This window comes from Pinus tabuliformis, chromosome 4_2, assembly GCF_031772625.1.
Source record: "Pinus tabuliformis cultivar Carrire ecotype Pingquan chromosome 4_2, CPIR1, whole genome shotgun sequence".
Lineage (NCBI taxonomy): Eukaryota > Viridiplantae > Streptophyta > Pinopsida > Pinales > Pinaceae > Pinus > Pinus tabuliformis.
In genome coordinates this window covers 664,091,933-664,098,564 of record NC_142304.1, presented here as the reverse complement: position 1 = coordinate 664,098,564, position 6,632 = coordinate 664,091,933, and the positions used below count along the sequence as shown (strand labels likewise).

General features: G+C 38.3%; 1 pseudogene; it reads left to right on the top strand.

The window, feature by feature from the left end:
• Positions 1–1,942: 1,942 nt before the first annotated feature.
• Positions 1,943–3,826, top strand: LOC149171163 (putative L-cysteine desulfhydrase 1 pseudogene; annotated as a pseudogene).
• The last annotated feature ends 2,806 nt before the right edge of the window (positions 3,827–6,632 follow it).

Below are 6,632 nucleotides of genomic sequence, written 5' to 3'. Positions count from 1 at the left end.
CAAAAAAGGTGAAGCGAACATCCAAACAAATTACACTAGAATGAATCAAACAATAACTTATTTCACCCCAATATAATAAAACAATAACCATTAATATTGATATTTGAAATTAAAAGAAAAATTAATTTACAAAGTTTGGAAAAAAATACACTTATTAATAACAAGTCATCTTTTACATGTCAATGCATATCTTAATGAGAAAAATTAAGATTCGAAGAGTAATTTGATTTTCTCTCAAGTGAACAATACACTGTTAAACCAATATAGATTTATTTTAATCACAATACGCTCTCAATTGGTTAAACCAATATAGATCAAATTTCAAACTTGAAAAAAAAAAGTTACACGTCAAGAGATTTAATCCCTTCTAGTGCTTGGTGAATATGTGATTAAGATAGATCTATAGTGGTAATTTTTCATTGTTTATATTGTATTTTTGAATATTTTATCATTATCAATATTTTATATTAAAAATTGAATGAGTTACACATTTTCCTCTTATTAACAAATAACTACATTATTTTATCTTTAATTACTTTTTCTTTTTGAGTGTTGAAATATTTTACTAAGGTAAGAGAGAGAGTTCCTACTGAAATATATTAGTTAATATGGATATTCAAACAATTTATTTAAGATAAGATATTTATAAGAGAAATATATATATATATATATATATACTTTATCTCTATTAAGTTATATAAAATTATATTATTTAAGATAGACATGGAAATATTTTATTTATTACTTGAAGAGTGAAAATGAAATATCAAAGAACCAAGTAGAATAAAAGTGAAATACTGGATTGTAAAATGAGCCTCTCGTAGATTTTTAATTGTTTATTTATATGGTTATTTAATTTTTGTTTTTCTGTTTTGGTTGATATTACTGAAAATTATTTTTATTATTTTTTGAGGATGTCACATACTTATACATGTCCCTTATACTGGATTGTAGAATGAGCCTCTCCACCATTTTCAATTAATTATTTATATGGTTATCCAATTTTTTTGTTTTTGTTCTGGTTGACATTAGCCAAAATTATTTTTATTATTTTTTGAGAACGTGACATACTTACACATGTCCCTTATGTAGAATGAGCCTCCACTCAACGAGCCTCTCCACTATTTTTAATTATTTATTTATATGGTTATCTAATTTTTATTTTTTGTTTTGATTGATATTAGTGAAAATTATTTTTTGAACTAAATAATTTTTAAGTGAATCCAAAAAATTCTTACTATATAATTTTTAAGCGAATCCACGCTGCAATCGAGAAAAATCCAAATCCTACTATGTTTTATGACAAATAAAATTCCGCCTTCATAAGAAACAAAAATGACTAAGTGACGAGACAAGTAAAGGGACGGGGTTCTCCACGTTCATCTTATAAAAATATAAACTGAGTTAGTCTGGTTTTTTAAGTATATATTTTTTGTGTCATTGAAGGTGTTAGAGGAATTGATTTGGCTGTCAAAAGTAGTTGGAATTCGGATAAAAAATATCAAAAAATCTTGTACATGCGGTGTTTCAATCATATTTTTTATGGTGGAAATGGACTCAGTACCATCAAAAACCATTGTTTTTTTAATAGTGGAAATAGATTCAGCACCATCAAAAACTCCATTAAAATCATGTTTTTTTATGGTGGAAATGGATTCAGTGCCATCGAAAATCATTTTTTTTGAGTGGAAATAAATTCATCACCATCAAACACTCTATTAGGACCGCTAAAATTATGAATTTTGACAACTTTCACTTTTTAAAAAATCTCTACCAAATTATTTTTTTCAAAATAAGAGAGGCCAGCGAAACAGCAAATTATTTTTTTCAAAATAGGACAGGCCAGCGAAACAGCATAATTTTTTAGACTACGGCTATACATTTTGAGTCAATGATAACCATCGCTCTCCCTGCTTGTTTTCTTTTCTGCTACGTGAATGATGCCATCTCTACCTGTGCCTTCAGATGGGACCTGGAAAACCAAAATAAAAACAGGTAACCAAGGACACTGGAACGCCTTCTTGGCTCCGAAACTTTTGTAAGGGAAAGGGGAAGAATCCAAGACTTAAACTAAGATTGTTGTTTTTTTGTTTTCCCGTCATTGGAAATGGAGAAAGAGGAACTACTGTGTGAGTATTTTTGTTCCGATGGGCTTCTGGGTCAAGAAGAGAATAAAATTGGTACATGTGAAACGTCTGATAAGGATCTCTCAGAGAATCACATGTCGTCCAGGACTGTAGATGGATTGGTATTAAATGAAGAGATCAGAAACCATTCTTTGAATGATAAAAAACAGGGATTAAAGAGAGAAGGACCCATTATTGCGGAGGATGATCATGGTGGCGAGCTGGATTTTATCAGGAGAGAATTTGGGCACCATGAACAGGGCGTATCTCGGATAAATAATGGAAGTTTTGGGACCTGCCCTGCTTCGGTTTTAGATTCACAGGCCAAGTGGGCACGGTTGTGGTTGCAGCAGCCTGATAGTTTTGTATCTGGGCCTTTCCACGAGGGGTTATTGCAATCTCGCAAGACAGTAGCCGAATTAATCAATGCTGCACATGTTGATGAAGTTTCCCTTGTGGACAATGCCACCACTGCAGTGGCAGTTGTGCTCCAACAGGTTGCTTGGGCATTCATGGAGAATAGTTTTCAAAAGGGAGATGCCATACTGATGTTTCATTATGCCTATCGAGCCGTGAAGAAGGCAATCCAGGCATATGCAGGCCGGGCTGGGGCGTGGATCATTGAGGTTGAGTTGCCATTCCCGGTGCGATCCAATGAAGAAATCATAGAGAAGTTCAGGGCAGCAGTGGACCGTGGCAAGCGAGATGGCGGTAAAATCAGATTGGCAGTCATAGACCATGTAAGTTCGATGCCCTCTGTTCTTCTCCCTGTAAAAGAGCTGATTGGAATATGCAGAGATGAAGGGGTAGATCAAGTTTTTGTAGATGGCGCTCATGCTATTGGGAATGTAGATATTGATATGCAAGATATTGGCGCTGATTTCTACACCAGCAACCTCCACAAATGGTTTTTCTGCCCTACCTCTGTTGCATTTCTTCATTGCCGACGCACATTTCATTCTATTATGCATCACCCAATTGTTTCTGATGAATTTGGAAATGGATTACCAGCAGAGTCTGGTTGGGTTGGTACTAGAGACTACAGTGCGCAGCTTTGTGTGCCTTCTGCTTTAGAGTTCACTAAAAAATTCAAGGGTGGTATTGATGCTATCAGGCAGAAGAACCACGAGAAGGTAGTTGCTATGGGGGAAATGCTAGCTGAGGCCTGGGGAACTGATTTGGGAACATCTCCAGAATTATGCTCGTCTATGGCGATGGTTTCTTTACCAAATAGTTTGGAGGTTTCATCAGACCTGGACGCCTTAGAGTTAAGATCTCGTCTAAGAAAGGAGTTTTCTGTAGAGGTTCCAATTTATTACAGGGCACCGAAGACAGACTTCAATTCAAATATAGAACCGAGTTTCAAAGCTTATGCAAGAATCTCTCATCAAATTTACAATACTTTGGATGACTATTTGAAGTTGAAAGCTGCTATACTTCAGATTGTAGCAGAGGTGTCTAAAGCAAAGGAAAATGGTTGCCCGTAAAAGCAGTAAGTTCAGTTAGTCTGAAAATGGATAGGCTATTTTTAAAAGTTTGTTTCCATTGCACTCTCTGTACATGGTGATGGAATATTCAGTAGTAAAGAGAGGAGGGTAAAACAACCAATGAATGGGCTTTATAGATGATTAATTAAGAGACAGAAAATATGCAAATGGATGCTATTGCTTCAACTTTTGCATTTACAACAAAGATGTCTGAATGGGCTTTAAAGATGATTAATTAAGATAATTTAAATATGCCAATGGATGATATTGTTTCCACTTTTATATTTACAGCAAAGTTGCCGTTGCCTTAAACAGCAGAAATTTGATTTTCTAAACATTTTTCCAACTTGTTCTATGCTTTAGAAAAATAGTGAAAACCCAAAATTGGAAAACATTTTTTGTTTTAAATAATATACAGCTTGCATGGTCCTAATGGTTAAGAGGACGTGTTTCTTCCTAAAAGGTCACAAGTTCAAATTCAAAGGGGTAGAGTATGTTTGTCTTCATTGACTTTCGTAGTCAAATTGTTGTGTAGAGGTGGATCCTTTAGAGTCTCATTCACTAACTTGATGCCTAACTTGGCCTTGACCTTAAAATTATATAATACTAAAAAATTGTCACTCCAATCGGATTTATTAACCAGGGGAGTAGTGCCATTTTTTACATGAACCCCATAAACAGAAAAGCCAAATAGCCCAAAACACTTGCAAAACCAAAAAACAACCTCGGATAACATATTTCAAGAGAGAGGGTCCGGTGCATGAGCAGCACCGAGAGCAACAAGAAGGCCATGACCTTCGTGAACATGAAAATCAATATGAGCAAGCCATGTCTGTGTCTCATCCAGCCACTAACTGGCTCGACGCACAGATACTAGGCGGTCCACAATGTCCCCCTGACTATATTGGATATCATTTATGTATGCAATAGTCTCGTTCCTGTCTTCATACCTCTGTTGGTGGATGACCTCTAGGGTAGCCAAGATATCTCGCAGTTGTTGAGCTATAGAGGCTAGCATGGGCGGCTACTCCACATGTCTCGATGACTAGGCACAAACGTGAGCAACTCCCCCGATGACTAGTCACAAACGTGAGCAACTCCCCCCTCCATGTCTGCCCCCTCCCCCGACACATCCGCATTCATCATCTCCGCCTGGTCGACCAACTCCCCAGGCTGGCCACAAGGCCCTGCACCTCGCTGGGCACGCCCGCGTCGGCATAGCATATCCACCAGGGTGTCTAAAAACCAAGTCATCAGAGAGAAAGAGACACACAACCCGCTCCTACAATTTTGACTATTCCAACCCTCTTGAGGTAGCGCAACCACACAATAAGTGTAATGACCACTAGCACTTCCAACACACCGACTGTAATTCAAATTAACACCGTCACTCGAAGAAGGGTTCTTTGCAGAGCCTCCGATATAGAAGGGTTGCCCAATTCTGCCTCTCCAGAACCCCAAAACGAAACTTTGCCACAAAATTGCACCCTCCTAAAAAAGGAACAGAACCAAGGTGGCCAGACACTGTCAAAATCCATAAAACAAAAGGTAATTAGAGTAGAAAGGAAATATCTCACTTATCAAGTTTCCATTGATGACTTAGAGGCTACGCCCAAGGCAAAACTCTGCAACTTGAATTTGCACCGCAAAAGCTTCATTCAATGTTCCAGGAATACACTGTGTGCACCCCCGAATCCACTCCCCTGGATCCCACACCACCCTAAAAGTCACTCGAGCAAGCCCAACACTGTAAACATAACACCCACAACCAACATCCCTCGATACAGAGCTATTCAAACCAACGGGAATGCACAAGTGAAGAGTCTGTGCACACTCAGTGTTGGTGAAACCGTTCTCCCTACAACCCATGCCAAGAACCAATATTTCTTAAACTTCTAAGCTGCCTTGATATATAACAAGCCTTCATCTTCTCGAGGCTTCGGTTTGGACAACGCCACTTAGCTTGGTAGCCTCCTCGACTTGGCGCACATGTGATGTATCATTGCTTCGCCCACCAGGAGTCAGGCACTGTACACTCCGTTCATCCACCCCCATCAGGGTTTCCAGGTCTGCCTCAACAATACGTTTCAAACTTTCAGTTGGTTTGTCTAGTTAGAAGTGAAAAGGGGGGGCCAGTCCAGAGAAATTAATAGGTTTTGAACCTGACTGACCCAATTCACAAGCAAGTTTGCTATTTTGTTTCTTGATCTCAGCGAATGAGAGGTGATGACATATGGGATTAAGAGCACCAAGGATTGAATCCTCTGCACCAGAAGTTCTAATCGCCAGCTCTTCATGACCTTGTGCACTGGAGATACATTCAACAACTTCTTAACTACGAAACCGCTAACAGAGAGTCCCCATCCAACTGGAGTTTGTAGTATCCCTTCTATAGTGCAATGGTCAGACCTTGAACAAGCATTGGAAATTTAACTACATTGTTGCTTGTGCTACCACGATTTCCCGCATAAAAACCTAGGGGTGTTGTCTATCGATTGCACAAATTCGCTTGGACAACATATTTCTTGTCGGAATTCAGTAATTTTTTTTTCAAAAAATCAGAATGTTGGAGTGTTTGAATCATTTTTTTTATGGTGGAAATGGATTCAGCACCATCATGAACCCCTGGGGCACCCAAAACCCTGAAGTTTCACTGTTGTTACCCAGATTTTCAAAATTTTCTATTGGATTTTGCCATAATCTTACCCGAATTTCCATTATTTTCTGGGCTAATTTGTGGGCTCTTTAGAGTACGCTAAACCCAATGGGCGTCCTTCATCTTCATGAAAGATTCCTCCATAGTCCGTTGGGCCTGGGTTTCCTTTGGAGGTGCCATCAAAATTAAGCTTAATGAAGTCACAAGGAGGGTAAGTAAAGAACTTCGGCGAGTGACCCAGCATCTCCACCTGTCTAACCGGGCCCAAAGCCACCAAATCATGCAAGATATCTAGATTTTTTAGAATCTGGGCCTCTACCTACCAATCCTCCTTCGAACAAGTCTTCGAAAGCACCGTTTCTT